Source organism: Cydia strobilella, chromosome 5, assembly GCF_947568885.1.
Source record: "Cydia strobilella chromosome 5, ilCydStro3.1, whole genome shotgun sequence".
Classification (NCBI taxonomy): domain Eukaryota; kingdom Metazoa; phylum Arthropoda; class Insecta; order Lepidoptera; family Tortricidae; genus Cydia; species Cydia strobilella.
Genome location: NC_086045.1, coordinates 22,034,147 through 22,061,674, shown reverse-complemented (window position 1 = coordinate 22,061,674; position 27,528 = coordinate 22,034,147). Strand labels below are relative to the sequence as shown.

The window sequence follows — 27,528 nt, the reverse complement described above, 5'->3', positions numbered from 1 at the left end:
TTAATAATCTGTGATCGAGACTGCAATGTTTTTAACTTTTTAATTTTTTGACGGACCATAAACTACGCACTTCGCGACCTACTTTTTAACCGGCAACGTCGACTTTGCCGTCCATTTTTGAGAAAACACTATTTACATACAAGATATATACAGTGGTACTACGTAAACGAAATTAATAACTAGCTTAAATCTAAAATAGGCCCTTGAGGCATTGTACCAAGGATGCTGGCGGCATTTCCTCGCTGTATCGCAATGCTGATACGTTGTGCGAGGAAGCCGCCAGCTCTTCGGTCACCAGTAACGTCAACCAGACGCTTCGCGATTTCTGCAAACAACTTGTGCGCGCTATTCTGTAAATAGATTTTACAAGTCAATTCAACATAGTTATAGTTAATTACCTACATCATATATTATGTGTCATGAAAAATACATAGGAGTATTTATAAATACAACAGCCCATAACCGATACTCAGGTTAATTACGTGATAATAATCTTGAAATAAATAATTACCTACTACAATAAAACAGAGATGTATACCTTAGTCTCTATGGTTACTAAAACATTAAAATATAAAATGTAAAATATCCCCAATGTCAGAGAAAATACTAGCACATAGTAAGATTAGAGTAGTACATACTTATAAGACTTGGAGATGTAATGGCTCTCAAAGCGTCAAGAAGAAATTAGATAAAATAAATGTCTTGCGTCAGGACTGTAAAACTAACAGTTAAATTAATCTAATAAGTCTTATAAATTAATGCTACATTACTGCAATAAATACTACCTATGATGTACAGTCAAGTGTAAAAATATGGGTGCATACAACTAACTTACTGAAAAATAATATATTTAATATGCTGCACTGTAAAGCTGTGAGCATGATTGTAGTTATACTTTATCTAGTCGTTCTAGCCAAATATTATTGTGATCGGGGGCACCTATCCATACCTATTATAATGTCACTGCCACGGCGGCTATCATCAATCAATCAATCAATCAATCATTTATTCATTTGCAAGAATGTAGTACACAAAACAAGTTCTTACAATATAAAGATGTCCAATACATTCTGCTTAACAAAGCATGCAAAGATGGCTTAGACTAAACTAAATGACAAATATTTTTAAGTACCTAAGAAGATGATATTATTACACAAATGTCAATTATCAGAATTCCAGAAAGCCTAGTATTGTAAAATAAAGTAACATTATATAATTCAATTAGTAGAATGTCAAATTTTGAATCACATATAATAATATAAATATTCATTCAATAATTAATTTGCATTATAATCAAAATCAAAATAGAAACAATTTATATGCCATCTTAGTAAGACTAGGCGTCTTTGACCAGCTCTAAGGGCAAGCAGTGCGCGCTTGCACCTCCTAAACGAACTCCTTACGGATTTACGTTGTAGCGAGAGAGACTGCTGCTGCAATCTATGAACAAGTTTGGGAACAAATCAAATTATTTTATTAAATATTTTGATTTGTTTTTTTTTTAAGTAGTCACACTACTATATATAAATTAAAAACTGTAATAGATGTCATATATTACAGTTTTTAATTTATATATAGTAGTGTGACTACTTAAAAAAAATAGAAACAATTTAGTTGAAGCCATTTTGTCACTTTTTTCTTCAAGATATTGAGGCAGTCTTCTTTGAATTCTGATGGCAGGTTGTTATAAATTTTGATGCACATATAATATACATGTTTTTGGCTACATACTAGGTGGTAAAATGGTGCTGCAAGTTTAAATTTATATCTGTTGGGACGATCGACATCGAAGCTATGCAGTTTAGCAAAACATTTTCCGCCCACCGTCTTTCAAGGAAAAATTAATCGCGTAAAACCTAAGCTTGCGGGATTACCCCTTCCACAGTTAGCTGTAACTTACTTCGTTCATTCGTAGCATAGGTATTATACAATTAAATTACCATAGCGGCTGCGGGAACGCGGCCAGCAGGAAGCGAGTGCGACTGCCGCATACAGATACTGCGATTTGTCGCTTTGAGCAAAGATAGATATAACTCCGTAATAGATGGATACAGTCTAAAGTGAGGTTTAGACTGGCAAGAACTTGCATGCAATTTAAGTTACATTGCCGACTACTAAAGTAAACTGTATTCAAAAGTTGATCAGATACCGCAATGTAACGAAAATTGCTGCATGCTGCAGCTGCTGCAGTTCTTGCTAGTCTAAACCTCGCTTAAGGAAAAAATGTGCCTCGAAAATCACGAAAATTTGATTCTCGATCAGATTGCGCCACTAGTTTTGGCCTACTCTCGCAAAGAGGGCGTTGACGGTTTCGTTTGTTATTTAACAATTTTAACGCATATCAGTGAAAGAACATGGGTCATGGGTGGAACAAAGATAGATATAACTCCGTAATAGATGGATACAGTCTAAGGAAAAAACGTGCCTGGAAAATCAAGAAAATTTGATTCTCGTTCAGAGGGCGCTACTAGCTTTGGCCTACTGTCGTATAGATGGCGTTGACGGTTTCGTTTGTTATTTAACAATTTAAACGCATATCAGTGAAAGGACATGGGTCATAATCATAAAAATAATTAATGCAAATAAAAAAAATCATTTATCCATATTTAAATACATTTAGTCGTATTTTTATAAATCTTCATTTTTAGTTTTAAAGTGTGTCGATAGATGGCAGTGAATTTACTGTGGTTACAAAATTTACTATGACAGTACCGCTCTAGTATAAGTTACTCTATGCTTTGAGTAATCGCGACAAACCTCACTTTACATTTGCGGCGCATGTCAACGGAGGACGTTAAATTGTGTGTACGGTTTAATGGACAATCTAAGAAGTAGGTTGTTAGAATTTCCTTTGGGAACGTAATTTTCTTATACGCAGTTAATTTGCGTGATTTTGTTTTATAGTAAATCTCTCTCTGTGTCTGGAGTTGCAGGCGTACATAGGCTACGGAGACTGCTTAACATCAGGCGGGCCGTATGCTTGTTTGCCATCGACGTAGTATAAAAAAATAGCTTCCGTTGTCGCTTAGCGATCCGCCATAGCACAGTAACTCAGTAAGCACACAGAATGAACTTAGGCACAGAAGAAGAATTATCATACAGAACGGCCACGCACCGCCCCGCCCCGATTCGAATTACCTCGCCCCGCGACAGCAGATTGACGACCTTTTGCCGACCGCTCAGTACTGTTTGCAGTACTTGCATTTCTCTGTGTACAGACGTGCCGTTTACACATAGAAATGCAAGTGATTTTTAGGGTTCCGTACCGAAAGGGTAAACACGGGACCCTATTACTAAGACTCCGCTGTCCGTCTGTCTGTCTGTCACCAAGCTGTATCTCATGAACCGTGATAGCTAGACAGTTGAAATTTTCATAGATGATGTATTTCTGTTGCCGCTATAACAACAAATACTAAAAAGTACGGAACCCTCGGTGCGCGACCCGACTCGCACTTGGCCGGTTTTTTTATATTTCAGTCACTAAAATTACAGTTCGATTGGCCAATCTTACTATTGCCAATCCAACTGTCATTTTAACTTAGTAACAAAACCAGACAGCTTGGGAAGCAGATTAGCCATTCGAACTGTCATTTTAGTAGGTATCTGGAATATTAAATCACACTTTAGATCGATCCGGGTCCGGGCCGAGGCTTCCGATACTTTGTTTTCTATGACGTGTGATCACGTGAGAGTTTCTATAGAAAACTGATGGGTAAAACGCGTCAGCCCGTTCTAACGTAAGTCATCCTTTAAAGTAACTTCGTATTCGCTTGTAATCTAGTCGATAAAATACCTATGAATGAATTTAATTACACTCACGAATGGAATAGTAAATAGTTTCATAGAACTTTTAAGGGGCGCTCATGAATACATACGACAATGGCGAAAAAAGTCAATTGTTAACAAGCACCTGTACCTATTCGAGGAGTGTCAACATCGAATAATAGTCTCGCGCCATTCTTGCCAGTTGTGCTCTATGGCAAAAGAATAAAAGCTCATAGACATGAAACTTTCTATCACCGCACCGCTCGCCATTGGCAGGGTGTTCATCCTCACATGCACCCTAGAACCTAAATGGTCGCGTACTGCGCGGTTTAAGAGGAATTTCCTCCCGCGGACGCTTCGGCTGTGGAATGAGCTCCCTGCCAAGGTTTTCCCGAGGGGCTACAGTATGGGGTTCTTCAAAAAAGGAGTGTACAGGATTTTAAAGGGTCAGCAACGCGCATGTAATAACTCTGGTGTTGCAGGCGTCCATAAGCTACGGTGACTGCTTACCATCAGACGGACCGTATGCTTGTTTGTCACCGACGTGGTATAAAAAAAAACCTTGTTAACTTTTTCGAAAACACTGCAAGGTTAGATGGTGTAAGAGGAACTATGGGACAAGGAAAACAAACAAAACAAACCTACAGAAAATAAAAGTAGTGGGAAGATTTGTTGACTATGTATGAGGTCTTGGTGGCTTAGTTGGCAGAGCGCTGGAGTATTGATCCAGAGGCCGTGAGTTCAAGTCTCACCCAAGGCAGTAATTTTACCACATTCAAATTTATTTCAAGCTTAATACCATCGTTCGCAGACGTTTCTGATTGTTAAAAAATAAAAATAAAAATTTAGGCCGTTATCTGTTACTTAGACATTAGAAATGTGTAAAACATAAACTGATATGTCTTGTCTTTTCTACACACGCTACCATTGTATGGCATACAAAGGTCGCTTGCAAGGCGCCGCGGTCAGCGACTCGCCTCGCCACCGCGCACCGCGCACCGCCGGGCGCCGACACGTGCGGGCGCTACTGCGAAAATGGATATTTCGCCGAAGCTACCGGAACTCGCCACATTCTTATTTTACGAGTGTTTTTAACCCGAAATGCTTATCAGTAAACGTTTTGCGCTCGTATGGATAGAATTAAACGGACGGAAACGAGTAAAAAAAGTACTTTATGTGCCTATTCTTGCTCTACGTCCATACATGTTTCTCTCCTATAATATGTATAGGTTCCTATAGAATATAGATACTAACTTCATCATCATCATACCAGTTTCTGTCACACCGTCTTCTGTTCTGTTGGACAAAAACTTCAACCGCTTCAACGGAACTAAACAACGACCATCGTGCGATACCTTCAAAAAAAAATCAAAAAAAAAAACTGTTGCGTAAGACTACCTTAGTTCATAATATAAGGTGATGGAGCCACCCGGTAAGCAAAAATGCCTGTGTTGGGTGGCGCCGCTCTTCCTTCAGTTTCAGCTTCAGCTAAGCTAATTAACTCTAATTAACTTTTATTTACTTACTGGCTAAAAGTTAATTAGACCTTCGTTACTCAGTTTCCCTAACCTCATCATCATCATCTTCTAACTTCATCATCATCATACCAGCGTAAAGATGTTATCTACGTGTTCTGTTATGTTGGACAAAAACTTCAACGGAACTAAACAACGACCATCGTGCGATACCTTCAAAAAAAAAAAAAACTATTGCGTAAGACTACCTTAGTTCATAATATAAGGTGATGGAGCCACCCGGTAAGCAAAAATGCCTGTGTTGGGTGGCGCCGCTCTTCCTTCAGTTTCAGCTTCAGCTAAGCTAATTAACTCTAATTAACTTTTATTTACTTACTGGCTAAAAGTTAATTAGACCTTCGTTACTCAGTTTCCCTAACCTCATCATCATCATCTTCTAACTTCATCATCATCATACCAGCGTAAAGATGTTATCTACGTGTTCTGTTCTGTTGGACAAAAACTTCAACGGAACTAACAACGACCATCGTGCGATACCTTCAAAAAAAAAAAAAAAAAAACTATTGCGTAAGACTACCTTAGTTCATAATATAAGGTGATGGAGCCACCCGGTAAGCAAAAATGCCTGTGTTGGGTGGCGCCGCTCTTCCTTCAGTTTCAGCTTCAGCTAAGCTAATTAACTCTAATTAACTTTTATTTACTTACTGGCTAAAAGTTAATTAGACCTTCGTTACTCAGTTTCCCTAACATCATCATCATCTTCTAACTTCATCATCATCATACCGACGTAAAGATGTTATCTACGTGTTCTGTTCTGTTGGACAAAAACTTCAACGGAACTAAACAACGATCATCGTGCGATACCTTCAAAAAAAAATTCAAAAAAAAACAAACTTTATTGCGTAAGACTACCTTAGTTTATAATATAAGGTGATGGAGCCACCCGGTAAGCAAAAATGCCTGTGTTGGGTGGCGCCGCTCTTCCTTCAGTTTCAGCTTCAGCTAAGCTAATTAACTCTAATTAACTTTTATTTACTTACTGGCTAAAAGTTAATTAGACCTTCGTTACTCAGTTTCCCTAACCTCATCATCATCATCTTCTAACTTCATCATCATCATACCAGCGTAAAGATGTTATCTACGTGTTCTGTTATGTTGGACAAAAACTTCAACGGAACTAAACAACCATCATCGTGCGATACCTTCAAAAAAAATTAAAAAAAAAAAACTTTATTGCGTAAGACTACCTTAGTTCATAATATAAGGTGATGGAGCCACCCGGTAAGCAAAAATGCCTGTGTTGGGTGGCGCCGCTCTTCCTTCAGCTTCAGCTTCAGCTAAGCTAATTAACTCTAATTAACTTTTATTTACTTACTGGCTAAAAGTTAATTAGACCTTCGTTACTCAGTTTCCCTAACCTCATCATCATCATCTTCTAACTTCATCATCATCATACCAGCGTAAAGATGTTATCTACGTGTTCTGTTCTGTTGGACAAAAACTTCAACGGAACTAAACAACGACCATCGTGCGATACCTTCAAAAAAATTAAAAAAAAAAAAACTATTGCGTAAGACTACCTTAGTTCATAATATAAGGTGATGGAGCCACCCGGTAAGCAAAAATACCTGTGTTGGGTGGCGCCGCTCTTCCTTCAGCTTCAGCTTCAGCTAAGCTAATTAACTCTAATTAACTTTTATTTACTTACTGGCTAAAAGCTAATTAGACCTTCGTTACTCAGTTGGGGGTCTTTCCACTCTGCATATTGAAGGTAGGTAATATAATAGTAGAATATCTGGGAGACCGAGCCTTGCTCGGTAAACATAAAAACTCAAAAATGCGCGTTTTCCTAGAGATAACAATTAGCTAGATCGATTTTTCGCCCCCGAAAACCCCCATATAGCAAGTTTCATCGAAATCGTTAAAGCCGTTTCCGAGATCCCCGAAATATATATATATATATATATAGTTATGTACTGTCCACAGTCCATTGACTGTACAGGGCCTTATATTAAAATGGCTAAAATAAGAATTCTATTTATTTATTCACACCTCATTCACACATTTCAAGTAAACCGAATAACATTCGTTCAGAAACAAGTTTGGGAACAAATCAAATTATTTTATTAAACATTTTGATTTGTGTCACTGGAGGGCTTCGTCACTTTTTCTTTAATATATGATATCTGTTTGGTATTAAAACCTTCACGCGCCTTATGTTATTCGTTTTCTACTTAAAACAATGACATGTTAAAAATTATGTCACTTTTCCGATTCATTTTGTACTGAAGCACGTTATTTGATATTAATAAAGAAGCATTGGAAAATATGTATTTAAATCAATAGATTTCAATATATATATACATAAACCACATCATTTTTGGTCCTTCGAGCCGGATGACTTTTCGCTTTGACGTCCTCTTCTTTTCTCTCCAACAGTTTGTTAATGAGCGCTCTAGTATGGTAATATCTGGACTCCATGATCGATCGTTCCTCGTCGGCTTTCTTCTCGTCTTGTTCTAAGAGCTCAATTGCCTGTTGAACTTGATCGAACTTCTCCATTTGCGTAGATAAGTCGGCACATCTCAACTTTATCTCTTCTATATTTAAACTATCTTTGTCGGATGAATCCAATCCGTTAACGTAGTTTACGATTCTGGTCACCTTACCTTTTATTAATTACAGATTCGGTTAGAAAATTTACTTTGATTGTGTGAATATTAAACAGGATCGTTTTTAGTAAGGTAATATAATGTGCCCAGTTATTGGAAGGTGGCCATCAGTAATAGACGATTTACTCTACTAGGGTAATTTCTGAGTGAGTATAAAACTCCGTAATAGATGGATACAGTCTAAGGAAAAAACGTGACTCGAAAATCAAGAAAATTTGATTCTCGTTCAGAGGGCGCTACTACCTTTGGCTTACTGTCGTATAGATGGCGTTGACGGTTTCGTTTGTTATTTAACAATTTAAACGCATATCAGTAAAAGAACATGGGTCAGAATCATAAAAATAATTAATGCAAATAAAAAAAATCATTTATCCATATTTAAATACATTTTATCGTATTTTTATAAATCTTCATTTTTAGTTTTAAAGTGTGTCGACAGATGGCAGTGAATTTACTGGGGTTACAAAATTTACTATGACAGTACCGCTCTAGTATAAGTTACTCTATGATACTACGATACGCAAGTAGGTAGATAGTGTAGCTGTTAACGCTTGGAAAGCTCAATCGCATTAAAAACTTAAATACATGTTAAATAAGTAGGTACTTGCAAGCGCACGCAACACTGTTACTGTTTGCTCTCGCCGAGTGCAAGTGGGAACCCGCCGAGCTTCGGGTTGGGTAACCGTTCGCCGAGCAACGGTAATAGACATTTTATCCGTCTTTTTCATACATCCTTACTGCCTCCTCCGTTTAAACGGCGGTGGCGTTGGGTAAAGCCGATGTAACCTCAAGTTCCGCAACTTTCCGCTGACGCAATATCAAGCTGCTCCTACTGCCGACACACTAAATACTGTCAGCTGACGCCCGACAGCGATACAGGCCAATGCGGAAATAATTATACTACTACATGGTTCTAAACACGAATAACAAACGGCTGTCTAATGTACGCATGCATCATAAAGCTTACAAATGACTCCATGTTTATTTTTAATCTCCAATATATCACCCGCGGACTCTGATGCGCTGGGAAACGTATAAAATAGACTGCATAGTTAATGTTTACTAACAAAGAGCTTTGGGATTTGTCTTCCTGTTTATAATGTTTAACTGTCACAACAGGTTAACCCTACCCAAAGAGGATATAATTGGATAGAGTAGTACTGTCATAGTAAATTTTGTAACCACAGTAAATTCAGTGCCATCTATCGACACACTTTAAAACTAAAAATACGATAAAATGTATTTAAATATGGGTAAATGTTTTTTTATTTGCATTAATTATTTTTATATGATTTTGACCCATGTTCTTTCACTGTTATGCGTGAAAATTATTAAATAACAAACAAAACCGTCAAAGCCTTCTATACGAGAGTAGGCCAAAGGTAGTGGTGGCGCCATCTGATTGAGAATCAAATTTTCTTGATTTTCGAGGCACGTTTTTTCCTTAGACTGTATCCATCTTTACAGAGTTATATCTGTCTTTGCCCTAACAAAAGTCATAATCATATCAGTAGTGACATTTTTCTTAGATCGAGTTTATTTCGTGATGGTAGAAATAATAGAGGTCGGTAGGTATAACTATAAGAAAGGAATGCAAGCGCGGGTTCTGAATATACCTTACTAGTCGATGATCAAATGGAATAAGTTATCTTACCAGCATAAAACTTACTTAAAATGCTGAAAGCATATATAGCTTCCCTGCGCGATTCTAAATGCCCGATGCGCGCGACAGGGGTCATTATTTAAAAACAAAACACACTCGTTGACATAATCGCGTCTCCATATTGGGCAAAAATACATTGTTCGGTATGTTCCTGAACAATAAAATAACTGTATAGCTGCTTCTTATTCCGCTCGGACACGGAGGCTCCGGCAGGGAACGGCTGGACTCGGTAAATTCCGTACATTGTAATTCAGATTGGATGTCGAAACGCACGGCTCGGCATGTGACAACGCGGATGCTTCGGCTCATTTTAACATACAAAGTTTGACTGCTTAGGTACTGATAAACTAAACCTACGTACTTATACCATATAATATATAACCGCTTCTGGCTTCTGAAAAAGCCTCTGTATTTGAATAAATCAAAGATAGATATAACTCCGTAATAGATGGATACAGTCTAAGGAAAAAACGTGCCTCGAAAATCAAGAAAATTTGATTCTTGTTCAGAGGGCGCTACTAGCTTTGGCCTACTGTCGTATAGATGGCGTTGACGGTTTCGTTTGTTAATTAACAATTTTAACGCATATCAGTGAAAGAACATGGGTCAAAATCATATAAAAATAATTAATGCAAATAAAAAAAATCATTTATCCATATTTAAATACATTTTATCGTATTTTTATAAACCTTCATTTCAGTTTTAAAGTGTGTCGACAGATGGCAGTGAATTTACTGGGGTCAAAGATAGATATAACTCCGTAATAGATGGATACAGTCTAAGGAAAAAACGTGCCTCGAAAATCAAGAAAGAATAAATTAACAGAACGGCTTGTCGTTTCATTCTATTTAGATCTAGTTAAGAGGAAAACTTCTATATACAGTTTTAAAAGCTCTCCAAAGAGATGATCTGCCTCTTCTAGGAAGCGCTGTCGTTTCTTCCGCGTCTTCAACCCACTTTATTAATCAGTAAACGTCTGGCGGCTAATAAAAATGCGGCATTTATAGACTGGCCGTCTAAAACACATAAATCTGAGGCAAAAGAATGGACCGATCCCTGGCCGACATCAGAGAGCGGATTTCTAAGACATCGTTTTTCATTCGGTCCATAAACTCAGGTGTTTATGGGAGACGTCATTTTTTTGTTTTTTTTTTTATTAAAAAAAAGGTTACCTAGTTAGATGGAGAGGCATCTATTTTTAACTGCTATCTATATTTATTTTCACCTCAGCAGCTCGAACAAGCCTACTTTCGTCACTCCCTGGAGTGAGGAAAGTGCGACTTTCCTCACTCCAGGGAGTGAAACAAAGTAGCTTTTTAATTTAGTGAAGGCCACGAACTGCCACTTCATACTTTTATTAAATGTTTTTTTTCTCTGTATTATGTGTGTAATTCGAAACATTTTAACCTTTATTATGTTCTGATTGCTGAGGCGAAAAAATATGTGTGCAACACGAGAGCAAAGTTGTTTTACATCTCGTGTTTTTGAGTCCCTCGCTACGCTCAAGATTCTAACTTAGAATCACTTGCTTCGCTCGTGATTCAATTATAGAATCTTTCGCTTTCTCGGGACTCAAAATAAACACTCGCAAGAAAAACCAACTTTTCTATCTCTTGTTGCACAAATAACTATTGTTTTAATTGTCAATAATAAGTATATATACGTATTATACCTAAGATAAACCTAACCGCCACGTGGGGTGTTGATTGTATGACTATTGGCACATAGACATAGTATAGTAGTTACCTACTATTGGAATGACGATTATTGTCCCGTCGTTTCAGCGAACGGTCTCATAGCGAAGAGTCGAGACCATTGCTAGGTGTCTGGATCAAGGGTCTGATGCAGAAGGCGGTAATCTTGGACACAGCGCGTAATACGTCAGTTCCTCACTCTACGGCCCTGACCACCGTGAGCTCTTGGGCCCTGCCACACTTCTTCTTCAGTCGGTCCCTCAATGCTGAGGATCGTGACATCATGTCCTTCTGTTGAAGATCAGGTTCCTCCATAGGCTTCTATTCTTCGCCAAGCGCATAGCCTCGTGCAGTTTTAATTGCATAAGTGCAGTGATTGGAGCACACCATCTAGTAGGAGGAGGGCCCTGAGGTCTGGTGCCTTCAACTTTACCCGTCATTATAACATTCTCCAGGCTATCCGAGGAGCGACGTGAGAGGTGTCCGAAGTATATGAGTATTAGGTCCTGGCATATTGTTGACAACCGGCGTTTTATGCGTAGCTCTTCCAATATGCCACACTGCTGGAGCCCATTTCTCGAAAGGTATTAGACTAATATTATTAGTACACGAACTGGGCCCGTTTCTCAAAAGCTTGTAACTTGTAATGCAAGTGGAAGTCCCTTTTTAACAAAAGCTGTCAAAAAGTGACATCCGCTTGTATTACAAGTTACAAGCTTTTGAGAAACGGGCCCCTGTCAAATCATATAAGTTTCCATAGCAACGCACTAATAATATTAGTAGAATATCGTTCAAGAAATGGGCCCCTGGCGGCAACCTAAATTTCTTTAATAATATGGTTTTGTATACCTTTTTGTATTTTATTTTTATATACAATATTGTAAAAAAAACGTAATACCCTAAGAAAGAAAACTAATAAATCAGACAGACAGACGCACGAGTGATCCTATAAGGGTTCCGTACCCAAAGGGTAAAAACGGGACCCTATTACTAAGACTCCGCTGTCTGTCTGTCCGTCTAGCTGTCTGTCGATTGAAATTTTCACAGATGATGTATTTCTGTTGCCGCTATAACAACAAATACTAAAACCTAAATACAATAAATATTTAAGTGGGGCTCCCATACAACAAACCCAAACGTGATTTTTTGCCGTTTTTTGCGTAATGGTACGGTACCCTTCGTACGCGAGTCCGACTCGCACTTGCACTAAAAACTAACTGCCAATCATGGATTGATTTTCACTACCACCATGCTACATCTGATATTAGAGCCCCAAAGAATGGTTCGTATTTCACACATGGCGACTGCTTTGTTTGACAACACAATCACAACATTATTATTTCTATCATCAATCGACATTGTATAAAAGCGCCAAATCTTTGGTTTTCCTATCAAACAATCACAACAGAGTTCGAGTAGCTTCGGCTACAAACGGCCGCCTAACTTTTGTTGGTCTTTTGTAAACTGCCGACGTGGTGCCGACGACACTGAAAAAACTTGTGTGCTTATGACACAACATTTATCTACTGTGAGAAACCACTTTTTTACGCCATTTCCTATACGTTTCGGTTTGTTATAATTCTTTATAAAATCGGATTATCGATGAAAAAATCTTTTGTGCAATTTCTCTTCAAGTAGTGGTGCCTACCATTTTACGTTGTCGCGGAATTCTGTAGTTACTATTATTTTAAATGGGTAACGCCAACTGAGCCATGTTTTTTTTTAAATCCTAGATACATTCTAAATTGGTCAAATGTCCATACTAAAATGACAGTTGGATTGGGCAGAGGTAGTTTGAGGAGGTTTGGGAGCGATCCGCAGAAGTCGTTAGCGAGTCAGTGTGCATATCATTTTAAATAGGTATACAGGATCAAAAAAAAACACAGGCCAAGATAAGATAAGATAAGATAATCTTTATTGGTAGCATACTAATACACGTCAAATACAGTTTTGTACAATAAACATACCAATTCCACATTACAGAGTAGGTACATAAGTACGAAATATACACAGCATAGTAATGTCAGTTTTTCTGAGTAAAAAAATAAAATTATTACATAGTCAGTAGCAATTCCATCATTTCGTTAAGAGTATAAAAGGCGGGGTAAAGGGGGAAGGCCAAGTGCGAGTCGGACTCGCCCACCGAGGGTTCCGTAGTCCGTACTTTTTAGTATTTGTTGTTATAGCGGCAACAGAAATACATCATCTGTGAAAATTTCAACTGTCTAGCTATCACGGTTCATGCGAGATACAGCCTGGTGGCAGACAGACGGACGGACAGACGGACAGCGGAGTCTTAGTAATAGGGTCTCGTTTTTACCCTTTGGGTACGGAACCCTAAAAATCATGAATCCTGGAGGGAAAGTGCCTTAAAACCTTAAGTTTAAATTATTACTTAGTAATTATTTTATTTAAAAAAAGGAACAAAACTGCATTCAAAGATTTTTCATTTTTTTTTAATTTCGTTTAAAAATATTCTTAAGTAAATATGTAGGTACTAAATATTCGATTTTATGGATATTTTGTACGACATACGAGTGTAAGACCTAATGTTTCTTAAAGAAATGTTATCATTAACATTAACTGTATCGACTAGTAGAATAAAATAACTAGGTAGTGTTTATTTTTTGGAATTTTTAGGCAAAAAACCTTTGAATGCAGTGTAGTTTCTTTAAAAAAAAAAAAATCCTTTAAGTAAAATGAGCTAACTTAAGGTTTTAAGGCACTTTCTCATACTTATCGGCCACTTAACTTTTGTGAAACCTATGCCTGTGGCTAGAGATGGGTAGTGAGTAAATACTCAAGAGTAAATACCGAGTAAATACTCAGTATTTACTCAATTTACCCGTATTTACTCGTTTATACCCAATTTGGTGGGTATAAACTATTTAGAGTGCTGACACTGCTGACAGGGTATAGAAATCTGAAATAAAGGTGTATTTTGTACTGGATTTAGTAGTTCAATTAGTAAAAAATATATTTAAAGAGGGGCTTTCCATACATGTAACTAAGTGTAACAATAAAAAAAACTGAAACCACCAACGTGTGGCACATCATTAAATTGGTCTTTAAAAATAACTTCAATGAATAACATTGCAACATGCACTTTTTTCGATAAATTTAATACTTTTGGGAAAAAACCGTTTCCAAAGGTCAAAATAATGTTCATCCCTCTATAACTTTTGGAACAAAGTTTAATAAAATATGAAAAAATATCGGGAGAATAGACCGTAGAAAACACTGAGGTAAAAATATTTTAAACATGATCGTTCGGGTCATTTTTGAGTTTTCATTAAAAATCTCTTCATAAAAGGACGTAAGTGCCGCGTAAACACGTAATTTGACGTGTACGGGGATTCAGGATTCTAAAAGGCGGACCTGTGGATTCTATTCCAGTCCTCAGTCACTAATTTAATGGGAGAGTGGAACCCAGCGTGGAACGACGCTTTCTAAGCAGCAGTTGACCGCAACTAGATGGGTAGTTAGTAAAAACCCACCAAATATTTACCTAAAATACCCGTATTTGCCGTATACCGTAACTATGTATTTAGTGTGGTTAAAATATGATTTAATTATAGTCGTTAGTTTTCAGGCTGGCCCTTTCGGTTAACTCTTTGTCTATTGTAAGTAAAACCGCACGTGCTACTCACTCAATAAAAAACGGTTCGGTTAATTTAACCGATATTGAATTACAATTTCTATGGAACTTGCAATAAGATTCAAAATGAACTACGGAAAAATTGCGAGGCTGTGTGAGGTCCCTCTACGGTTACTGAGTTTCGGCGAGTCGAACGCTACAGAACCAGTCTAAAATGTGTCAACGAGATGTGTAACAAAGGCGCGTTATCCGATATAAAATGTATATATATCGGAGAGCGCACTCACACTGGTTTTTGAGCATTGGCCTAGGGGGTTATCCATAAATTACATATTACATCACAAGAATTTAGTGATTTCACATTTGGCAATCCCGTTCCCCCTCGTGTGACTTCACATATTTGACAATTTTGTTTTCAACGAAATTAGCAAATTGAATGAAATATAGTTATTTTAATAAAAATATTTTAAATAATAGGAATATTAGAAATTTTATGACACGAAACCGATACGATATATCGTGTCAAAAACTAGCTTATTTAGTTGTTTCGCGAATACAAACAATCAAAACAATTTTCGACTACAAGTGAAGTTAAAGTGACGTCACAAAGTTTGTAACTCCTCCTCTCCCCCATGTCACAACTGATTCATACTGGCCGTATTGTCTATGGTTTTATAGTTTTATATGTGTCTATGATTAGATTTGTATTGAGAATCTTGTAAGCATTCTGAAGATGGCTTCCTGAAATAAACTACCTAATATAACAAGTCTGCAGTTTCCATTATAAATAAAACATGGTGTCAGAAGATGGTGATAAGTCTGAAGACGAAGAACGCCACGAAAAAGAAGTTTCCATTATTGGGTCCATAAAACCGCTAAAAATTGACAGTCAAGTTCCAGAAAGATGGAAGATCTGGAAGCAAAAATTTGAAATTTATACTGAAGCCAACAAGTTAGACGACTTCCCAGAGACGAGAAAGGTGGCCATATTCCTTAATTTACTAGGAGATCAAGGTTTGACAATATTTAATTCTTTCTCAGTAGATAGAAAGACTGCCACTCTCAAAGAAGTAATTGATAAATTTGATGCTAAATTTAACTCATTAAAAAACTTATCCGTTGAAAGGTATAATTTCTTTTCGCGACAACAAAATTCCGATGAGGAATTTGAAGAGTATGTTACGGCGATAACCAACCTAAGCAACTCCTGCGAATTTAGCACATTAAAAGAAAGTCTAATAAAAGATAAATTTGTCATCGGAATATCCGATAAAAAAGTTAAGCAACGACTTTTACAAGAAGACAACTTAACTATTGATAAATGCCTCAAAATTGCGAAAAGCATGAAATTATCTCATGAAAGGTCTGCTAAAATACAAAGCAAAAATGATAATCAAACTGTCGATGCAGTTTCGAATTCGTACCGTCAGCATCGTCGATCAAGCACAACAGGGAGAAGCAGGTCACAATCTCAAGGAATGTCACGCAACAACAACTACCACCGTCAAGACAAAAGTCCCAGCACCAACTACCATCGTCAAGATAGGAATTCTAGCAACACGCGTACGGGCACATGCACACGTTGTGGGCAAATACATCGGTTTAGGTGTCCAGCTAAAGGAGTCACGTGCAGAATTTGCAAGCGAAAGAACCACTACGAAAAGTGCTGCTACTTCAACAAGAATGTCGACATGGTAAGCATCCGCAGGGATAATGATATATATATCATAGCAAGCATTGATAATCCTTCCTATAATAGTAAATGGACAATGAACATAAAAGTGAATAATAAAACTTTGCCATGTAAGATAGATACAGGTGCGGAAATTAATGTTATATCCAGATTTGTATTAGAAGACACGGATAAAAATGTACCTATTGTCAGTGCTAATCATAAACTTTATTCTTACACAGGTAACAAAATACCCATTGTTGGAGGATGCTACTTAAAATGCACATTTTCCAACAATGAAACAGCAACGGTCTATTTTGTGGTAGCAGATATTGTAAGTCGAACTATTATTGGACAACAAACCATTGATGAATTTGGGATAGTTAAAAGGGTATTAAACATTGAAGAACAAAAGGTCAGTCAAAATCCTAAAAAGTCATGTCTAAAATCTTCAAAATTAAGGTCAGTACCCAATATCGTTGACAAATATGCCAACTTATTTGAAGGTCTAGGTTGTCTACCCGTAAAAGCTCATTTAGATGTGGATCCCAGTATTAAACCTAAGATTAGTGCCACTAGAAGAATACCTTTTGCTTTACAAACGCGTCTAAAAGAAGAATTAAATAAAATGGAAAAATTAAATGTCATTGAAAAAATTGAAAAGCCTACTGATTGGGTCAACTCTATTGTCCTAGTCGAAAAAGCAAATGGTACCCTTCGAGTCTGTTTAGATCCACGAAGCTTGAATGAAGCTATAAAAAGGCCTCACTATACGTTTCCTACATTTAACGATCTTCGATCAAATATAGCTGGAGCAACAGTTTTCAGCAAATTAGATGCGAGCTCAGGATTCTGGACAATACCTTTAGACGAGGAAAGTAGCGATCTATGTACATTTAATACCCCATTTGGCAGGTATAAATTCCTTCGTTTGCCTTTCGGAATTAATTCAAGTTCAGAAATCTTTCACAGAACTATGGTTCAATTATTTGGTGACTTACCTGGTGTTCAGATATTTATAGATGATTTATTAGTGTTTGGCAAAACGCAAGCTGAACATGACGAACGATTAGCCAATCTTTTCAAAAGAGCACAGGAAGTTAACATCAAGTTTAATAGGTCAAAATGTCAATTTAATATGTCTGAAGTGTATTATGTAGGTCATATGTTTAACAAAGATGGCATTTCTCCTGATAAGTCAAAAATAAGAGCAATTACTGAAATGCCTAGTCCAACAAATGTCAAGGAACTGCAAAGATTCCTAGGAATGGTGAATTATTTAGGTCAATACATTCAGAATTTGGCTGAGGAAACTAGCATTCTTAGAGATTTGATAAAGAAAGAAAATCTTTGGCAATGGTCAGAATCTCATGAAAAACAATTTGTTAAGCTAAAGTCATTAATTTGTAAAGCACCAGTCCTTACCCATTTTGATTTAAAGAAGCCGATAAGGATGTCAGTTGACGCTTCAAAGTCTGCCGTCGGTGCTGTGATTTTTCATGGAAAAAATCCAATAGCTTATGCGTCTAAATCCCTTACCAAGTCTCAAGAAAACTATGCACAAATAGAAAAAGAGCTTTTTGCTATCCTATTTGGTGCTAAGAAATTCCACCAATATTTATATGGTAACATTGTTCATGTCGAAACTGATCACCAACCGCTGGTGACCTTATTCAAAAAACCATTAGCCGAGGTTCCTGCTAGACTACAACGCATGATGATTGCCTTACAAGCATATCATTTAGTAGTATCTTATACTAAAGGATCACAGATGTATATTTCTGATACCTTATCTCGTGCTCCTATACAAAATGAGTCTAATTGTGAATTCAATTTCAATGATTTAGAAAAAGATGTAGAAATTCATGTCAATTTATTAACTTCGCATTTAGCTATTACAAAAGACAAGTTAAATAGAATTCTTGAACACACTAATAAAGATGAATCTTTACAAAAACTGAAACTTTATTTCAAGAATGGATGGCCTAATTCTAAAAAGGAAATTGATCCTATTGTTTCTCCATATTGGAACATAAGAGATGAAATTCATGTCATTAATAACTTAGTTTTTAAAGGTCAAAGTGTTGTCATTCCTATGCCTTTGAGATCTGAAATGCTCTCTATTTTACATGAAGGTCATTTAGGTATTGAGAAAACCAAAGGTCAGGCTAGAGGTACAGTCTACTGGCCCAACATCAATAGTGATATAGAGTCCAAAATAAAACAATGTGAATATTGCCTGATGTTCATGAATAATAAGCCCAAAGATCCAATGATGTCGCATGAACAACCTATATATCCTTGGGAAAAGGTAGCTACAGATTTGTTTGACTATAAGTCCAAAAAATACTTACTTGTTGTGGATTTTTATTCCAATTACATTGAAGTTGCTCATTTACAGAAAAGCAGTGATAGTAATGCTGTTATTGCTAACTTAAAGTCTATTTTTGCTCGTCATGGTGTTCCATTACAACTTCTTTCTGATAATGGTCCACCATTCAATTCTCAAGCTTTCAAAGCTTTTTCAATCAATTGGGAATTTGAACATATTACTTCAAGTCCATACTTGTCAAGATCTAATGGTCTCGCTGAGGTTAGTGTTAGGATTGTCAAAAATATATTCAGAAAATGTGAGGAGTCAGGAACGGATCCTTATATTGGTCTGTTACAATATAGGAATTCCCCGAGAGGAAATCTTAGTTCTCCTGCTCAATTACTTATGTCACGACAACTAAGAACTAAATTACCAGTTAAAGCCATTATTTTAAAGCCCAAAGTTGTAAACTTTAAGGAACATTTGGAATATAAGAAGGTAAATTTAGATAAAACTAGATTTCACTATAATCAACATGCTAGGATGTCTGTCCCTTTGAATCCTAATGATTTTGTCTATTTCAAAAAGAAACCTACTGACAAGAACTGGCATAAAGGTAGAATAGTATCTAAGGCTAATTATCCTCGTTCATATGTCATAAAAGATAGTGATAATGTTTTATATAGACGCAATCAGCAACATATTTATTGTCCCCAGAACAGTGAGTGTATAAGTGACACTAATACTAAAGATGTTGAGAATAATCATAACTATTATTCTTATCCTTTTGACTCTGGCAGTGAGTGTATAAGTGACACTAATAATGAAGAGATTGAGAATAATGATAACCATGAGTCTTATGCTTTTGATCCTAACGAAAATCAACACTCTTTACTATGTTCAACACCCAATCTAGCCAATAGTTCAAATAATCAACAGTCGTTTCTATCTTCAACACCAAATTGTGCCGATAGTTCAACTCCTAATATTCCTGTAACTAACACTGTTTTACGTAGAGTGCCTACTGGTAATTATACTACTAGATCAGGAAGGCAAATAATAAAACCAAAACGGTTAGATTTATAACTTTAATGATATACTATTTATAACTTTAATAGGAATTACAATAATAATAGTTTGTACATCATATAACACTGATTTGCTGTCCAATAACAATGGTATGATTTACACTTAGTACTTTTCCACTGATCTCATATTTAACATAACTTGTGTTAACATTTATTCACAGATGTATTAATTATAAGGGTTGTTTCGATTAAAAATAACTTGTAAAATTTATGTTACAGTATGACCAGTCATGTCAGATGTCACCTGTTACGTCAACGTCAATATGAGGCGTTTTATTTTTATTAAAAAGGGGCATGATTCATACTGGCCGTATTGTCTATGGTTTTATAGTTTTATATGTGTCTATGATTAGATTTGTATTGAGAATCTTGTAAGCATTCTGAAGATGGCTTCCTGAAATAAACTACCTAATATAACAAGTCTGCAGTTTCCATTATAAATAAAACAACAACATGTCACATTTTCTAGACCCCCCTAAACGTGGGACGTAATTAATAGTTTTCCATTGTAATTGGCACATATTTAACCGGTAAACTAATTAATCGAATTTGAGTAGTTTAAAAAAATAGAAATGGGTACTTCTTTATTTTTTATTAACCTACTTTGGTGTCCCACTGCTGGGCAAAGGCCTCTCCTCGTTTTTTCCATTCGACCCTGTCATCGGCATTTTCCCACCATTTGGGGTAGAATGCGTCCAAGTCGACCCGCCATCTCCTTTTCGGTCTGCCTGAACCCCGGCCTGCACCGTCTATGGTGTTTCGTGGGCTCAGTAACGATTTTGGCCATTTGTACTAAAATTAATAAATTGGCAACAAAAACGGAGCCTTAAATTAATCAATATGAGTTGTATTTTTATGAATTTTGGCCACATTGCCAGGAAAGACAGTGATAACCTGGAAAAGCTGGTAATCACTGGAAAATCGAAGGCGATAAGCCGAGGCGCAGGAGCCCAATGCGGTGGACAGACCAAATTCGCTCAGCCCTTGATGTAACACTCCACGGTGCCCCACACTCGGCGACAGACAGAAAGAAGTGGCGGCAAATTATCTAAGAGAAGCTAGAAGTTACCTAGAAGTGACCACGACCCTCAGTGATGAGGAAACCGATGCAAGGAGTAGGAGGAGACCACATTTTAAAAAGAAAACGGCTATATATTTGAGGCTTATATAAATTATTGGCGCTAAAATATTAATACACAGCCAAATTATATTATTATATGACCAATGAAAGTTCGTGTTTAATATTTAAGATTCCCGAATATTGATAAGCCAATAGCTTATTTGACTGTATTTCAAATTAATTATTTTACACCATGCATGAAATAAAGCACCAGAAGATTAATAAAGAAACGTGGACAGCAGTTATTTTTAGACACAATTTCTATTTTAAAGCCCGTATAAAACTATAAACAGTAGGTAATTTGATTGTGACGTCACATGCTAGTGTTTCATATAAATTCCATAGTAGCTAAATCGTTTTGACAGTTCGAAAAAAGAAACTGATTTGACTAGTAGTTAAATACCCTATTTAGAATTATATGCCAATGACCGAACCTTTTTTGCAGGTAGTAGCACGTGCGGTTTTACTTACTATTTAGACAAAGAGTTAGCCGTAAGAACTACTATACATACTAATAGAGCTATAATATTGTAAAGTATTTTCGTCGTAGTTTTATTTTAATAAACAACTTGTTAAAAACTGTGTAAATGTGAATCAGCTTGCAACATGCACTTATGTAGAACGTAAGTAATTAAGTAACTTTGAAAGTAATTAAGTACCTTCTTATTTAAAACAAAATTGTTAACTATACTTTATCACGTCAATATCCGCTAAATTCCAAATTACCTCTCACTGATAATCACCTTTTTGCCAAAAACTAAGCGTAATAAGCTTCTTATAACATAAATATTATTAATACACGTTAACGCAATTAAAAAAAACCAATTTCGTACTTAAATCTCACCAAAATATTGAAATTTTGTTATTAATCGTTTTTACTCACCAAAATGAGTAAATACTAGTATTTACTGTATGCTTTGAGTAAATACCGAGTAAATACTCAGTATTTACTCACCCCTACCCATCTCTACCTGTGGCCTAAAGTAATAAGGACGCTACGCACGAATAATTTCATACATTGACTTGACCCACCCGCCTGTTTCTATCTCTATCGTATCCACATCCTATCCTTACTTTGAAACACCATTGGAGCTTATAGTCTTCCTACTATAAGCTCCAAGCTAAGCGCCTACCGCGAACCACGTTCGACGTGTTTCCTCCCTGTCACACTTACGTACGCATTTACAAGTGCGACAGAGAGGCGACACGTCGAACGTGGTTCGCGGTAGACCCTCTGGACCCTATTAGACATGAAAATTAGGTGAAAACTATAACTTTATACATCGATTATATTGGACCTTTTTTTATAATTCTTCTACATACCTTGACATTGTTTCAAAATTAACTGTAACCTATACTTAAATAATATTGGAAGAAAAAAAATATATCATGAAAAACGGCTTTTTTACTGACTCGCAGAAATTCTTATAAAACCCTATGAAAGAAATACAATTGTGTACTATGATTGTGATTTAGTATCTTGCCTATCCAATCAAAACTATACATCTAAACCACTCTAAACCCATTCCATCCAGAAAAAAAAACTTCTATAAGACGTGCTTTGTCTCAGTGTGTACTTACTAGTAGCATTAGTAGTCCATCATTCGGACTTTGTTGTTCCCTTGGTTCCCATTGGTTCCCAGTGAGTCAGCGCCATCTATTAATTTGATGACCTGTGGTTGATTAATAAATAATAATAAAACGTTTATTTATTTAGATAACAAGATCCATAATGATATTTGGGGACAATCTCACACGGCTCGACCTAGCTTCAAACTAAGCAAAGTACTATGGGTACAAGGCAATTATATACATAATATACTTACAAACATGAATACATAGGATAATATAATAATATCTCAGAGAAAGAAATATTCGCTAGACTAGGAAACTTATTTTGAAGTTGTTTTGAAGTTAGAAGTACCAGAAGTACACAGCAACGACTTGCGATTTCGTGTAAAAGCGTACTTGACGACATCTAGCGGTGAGTAGTAAAACGTAGAACATATAACATGAGCGCTGTAACGGTCCGCAGACAATATTTATAAGAATATAAAATTAATTTATTATTTAATTGATAAACTTAAAATTTAAATTGGAAAACATTGAACAAAGCTAATGTTTTTTTAATTTAAATCCTAAACATGTAGAAAAGATAACTACATCGTGTTTAGGACCCTGTCTTTTTTTTAAATTTATAAATGTCAGCTGTCAATGCTGTCATATCTGCGTCACTGCTTAATAATGCCCCCGAGCCTGTAATTTTAAATTATTTTCACATAGTCATAAATGTATCACAATTGGATTCTCCCCAAAGAAAAAATGCTTACTACCATCAAGGAGCTTCTTGACGCCCTTGGGTATGAATAAACTGGTGCTTTGAGTGCGATTCATAATATTAGCTTATACGAATGTTAACGTTTGTTATTTGTTTACAGATGTAGTTTAGACGCCGACACGGTGCTCGAGTACATTCAGAACGATCCTAACTATGGCAACAGCAATCTCTCATCCAAACAAGTGAACGAGTACGCTCAGAGATTAGCTCTGAAAGCTTCCACTTCAAAAGCTTTCATCAAGAAGTATGAAGAGCTCAAGAATCGAAAGTAATGCTCTTGATCCTCTCGTATGGTGTCTGCAGTACGGCTGCAAATATTAGAATTTTGAGATTGGGCCCTAATTAAAAATAAAGTATCCTTTAAAAAAATTGAGATGTGGCCATATTGCAGGCATCATACGTCTGAGCCTTGGTTTAATTGTGTATTCGTTATTTACTTCACGATTCTACGCTTTTTATTTATAATTTCAGCACTGATAATTTACCAGATATTATCTTGCTGTTCTACAAACTGGTATTTGATGAGAAACGGACTAAGGGTTCAAAGCCAAAGGTAGCGCCAAAGCCTATAATAGGCGATAATAAACACCAAATCACCAAAGAAGACCTTCCTCAGGTAACTTCACGCATGTTATGTTACTGTCGATCTTGTGTATGATTATCAATGATCGTAATAGGCAGAGTATAAATACCTAAACTTGGTAGAACAGTCATAAAGTGAAGACTGCCTTGCGTTTTTTCCGGGACTGAAGTCCGTACCGTCCTGAAACGTACTAAGTAAATAATACTGTCTTAAATACCTACAGTAAAAAACATTTTTGTCCAATACAAAATGACTTCGTTCTACCAAGTTTAGGTATTTATACTCTGGCTATTCCGATTACTGCTGATTATTGAAGCCCTGATTATATAGAAACCTATCTATCTATATAGCCCTTTTATTCTGAGTTAGAGTATGTCTCATAGCTCAGTGTGCCGCTTGGCAAAGGCCTCCTCTAGCTCTTTCCATCGAGGTCTGTCGTGGGCCACTCTTCTCCAGTTCGGGCCCGCTGTGAGTTTGAGTTCATCCTCCCATCTTGTTCGAGGTCTCCTCTGGCTCCGTGTACAACCTCTTGGATACCAATCCGATACTATTTTGCTCCATTTTTCCTGCCTGTCTTCAGTATAGAAACCATAGTGGAGTTTAAAATATGACAAGTTGAGATTGAGGGGCGGCACAAGCTAAACTTCGTGTGTAATTTGGTAGAGTGACACAACTATAGGCTTCCAGACTTCAAATCTTAAAATGTGCCATTTTCAATCAAAAGGGTACTTATTGCCGCTTGTCAGTAAGGCGCTATTTCCATATAGCTTCAATTGAAAATCAACCTTATCAACAAGCGACAATGTAGTACCTTTTGTTTGAAAACGTCACAAATATGCCACTGCTTTTAATTACTAAGCAAAGTTATCATTACAGATCAAAGACAAGCTACTCAAAGCAGTAGATGAAAGTAAAAAGTATGTGATGAAGTCATTTGAAGAGAAAGAGGCGCGGCTGCGACCAAACTGGTACAACAACCTGGACCTGCCCAACTGGCAGAAGGACCATCCTGCCATGTCGTGGGACTTCCCCAAGGAGCCCGTCGCGATCACTGCTTCGTTAGGTAAGATTTCTGTCAAATCTACCTAGCGCCACAGCTAGCTCTTTTTTTTTATCGGGTTTTTATTGAGGCTTTGGACACTAGGTGAACATATCAGCTATTCAAAAAATCTGAAGAAAAATTGGAATAAAATTATGAAAACGGATTATATCGCGTATATTGAATTTATAATACACCCGTTGACCATGTACGCTGTAAAGGGTTCGAAACGTCGGGATGTATTATAAATTCAATATACGTGATATAGTTAGTTAGTTAGTTTTGCTGGGCATTTTCCGCAAATCGACATCCAATGTGCCTATTTTGCGTGAAAAGAGGTAGCGCTACTCTAACCACCCCAGCTCCTCCACGAAGCCTAGCAAAGTATTCAGGTTGCTAGTTGCCTCCTTTAGTGTGCATGGATTCCCCAGGTATTTGCTCCTATATACTTCTACCTGTTTACAGTCTAGGAGAATATGTTTTGTCGTTTCTTCTTCTTCCATGCACGCTCTGCACATGGGGTTGTCAGTTTTACCCGTATTATGTAGGCGTTTGTTTAGTGTGTTATGTCCCGTTATTAATCCTACTATTTCACCTAGTTGGCTTCTTGGTGTTTTCAGTAATATTATCCATGATACAATCGTTTTCATAGTTTTATTTCATGAGTAACTATCGCGGTAACCGAAGACAATATTCTGAAGAAAAACCGTTTTTTGAACCACCCTTCATATTATTATTATTCACAACGACGTGACTTAGGGCCAGTTGCACCAACCACATTTGACAGACTGATCAACGTCACTCAGCAGTGAACTATGAAACTTCCCATACAATAAAATGTAACGAACGTTTTAACGGTGACAGATGGTTTGGTGCAACTGGCACTTAATCGCGTAAAATAAGTTTTAAATTTGCCTCCGATTAAGTCCCGTCGTTGTGAACAATTATGAGTAAAAATCGTGAAAGTTTAAATCACCCTACACATGTTTCTTAAATTTTCAGCTGGCATTCCTCTGGCTTCACAAGAGAACATGATAATAGATGACCTCCTGTATGTATTCTCCGGGGTGCCCGGTAACTACATAGTCCACCAGCCAACAAAAGGCATCTATGAGCCACGAAACTTCACCATATCTGAGGACTTGGATGATGCTTTAAAGCAGATAGTGCAACAGATGTTGCCCCTTGCGTCGAATTATTCAATAGTGAGGAGATTCATTGAGCACTGTGATATGTGGTCGGGACAAGTGCTGCATGCTCTAGTTGCTGCTATTGAGATACTGTTGAAAGATTATTATGTAAGTACTTTGTTGCCAGTTGGTTTGGTTGATTATTTCTGGCGGTAGTTGGTTAGTTTCGAAACATTTATGGGTCAAAAACTTTATTATTATGAGTCAGAGTTATGCTTCACACATCATGCAATAAATACACTTTTTAGGGTTCCGTACCCAAAGGGTAAAAACGGTACCCTATTACTAAGACTCCGCTGTCCGTCTGTCTGTCACCAGGCTGTATCTCATGAACCGTGATAGCTAGACAGTAAAAATTTTCACAGATGATGTATTTCTGTTGCCGCTATAACAACAAATACTAAAAAGGAACCGTCGGTGTGCGAGTCCGACTCACACTTGGCCGGTTTTTATCACACTCGCTCAGTAAATGTGGAATTGCACGCAGGCTTAGCGGGAACTATAGAAAAAACGTTTTCCCTAGGGTGTTATGAAGTTTCTAGTATTATAGTTAACCGTTTTTCGTCTCTGTACTTCATTTTCAAAGAGAGGCCTATGCTCAGGAATGGGCGATAAGAGGCGCTGATATGATGATGATACTTCATTTTTGTATCGCAAGTGTGATGAAAAACATTGTGTGTAACTCGGGGCATAATAATATTGCAAACTCGAGTCAGTCGAGTCCGCTCGCTCCGGCAAGCCGTCGGGATTTAACTATACTCTCGTTTGCAATATTTAACTTACGCCCCATGTTGCACAATGTACTATTAAAGCCTAATTATCCCGCTGGACCCTTGAATTCACTTTCAAACCTTATACTTCTTAAAAGGTGAAATTTTAAACTTTCTACTTACGAAAGTAAGTAAGTAGTGTTAAAATGTAGGTACTCAAATTTAATTTTTCTTATAATGTGTACAGGAAAAATGCCAGTTTTGTGGAACCTTTTTGACCCGATTTTAATTCGTCAACAAGATGTTTGTTCTGTATCCTAATTTAAAAGGTTCCAATCCTATTATTTATTTATTTATTTTTCGGAGAACCAACAGCTATCAATTATACAATAGTTATATAAGTAAATAACAAAAAGCCAATTATAGGTTCCCACCAATAGCAACAAGTTAACACATAATTGGTTAACACATAATTGGTTTCACATAATTGGTTGGGTGGTATTATGATGATAATAATAAAAAAAGTTCTCAGCGATCAACGAGGGTGCGTAGTGTTAGGCCCGGCAACACGCATATAACATCTTGGGAGTTGCAGGCGTCCATAGGC

General features: G+C 36.8%; 1 non-coding gene across 1 annotated transcript; it reads left to right on the top strand.

Annotated features, from left to right (window-relative positions):
- The first annotated feature begins 4,452 nt into the window (after positions 1–4,452).
- Trnan-auu (transfer RNA asparagine (anticodon AUU)) lies at positions 4,453–4,525 on the top strand. Its single transcript has one exon. It is a non-coding gene; the product is annotated as a tRNA-Asn (tRNA).
- Positions 4,526–27,528: the final 23,003 nt, after the last annotated feature.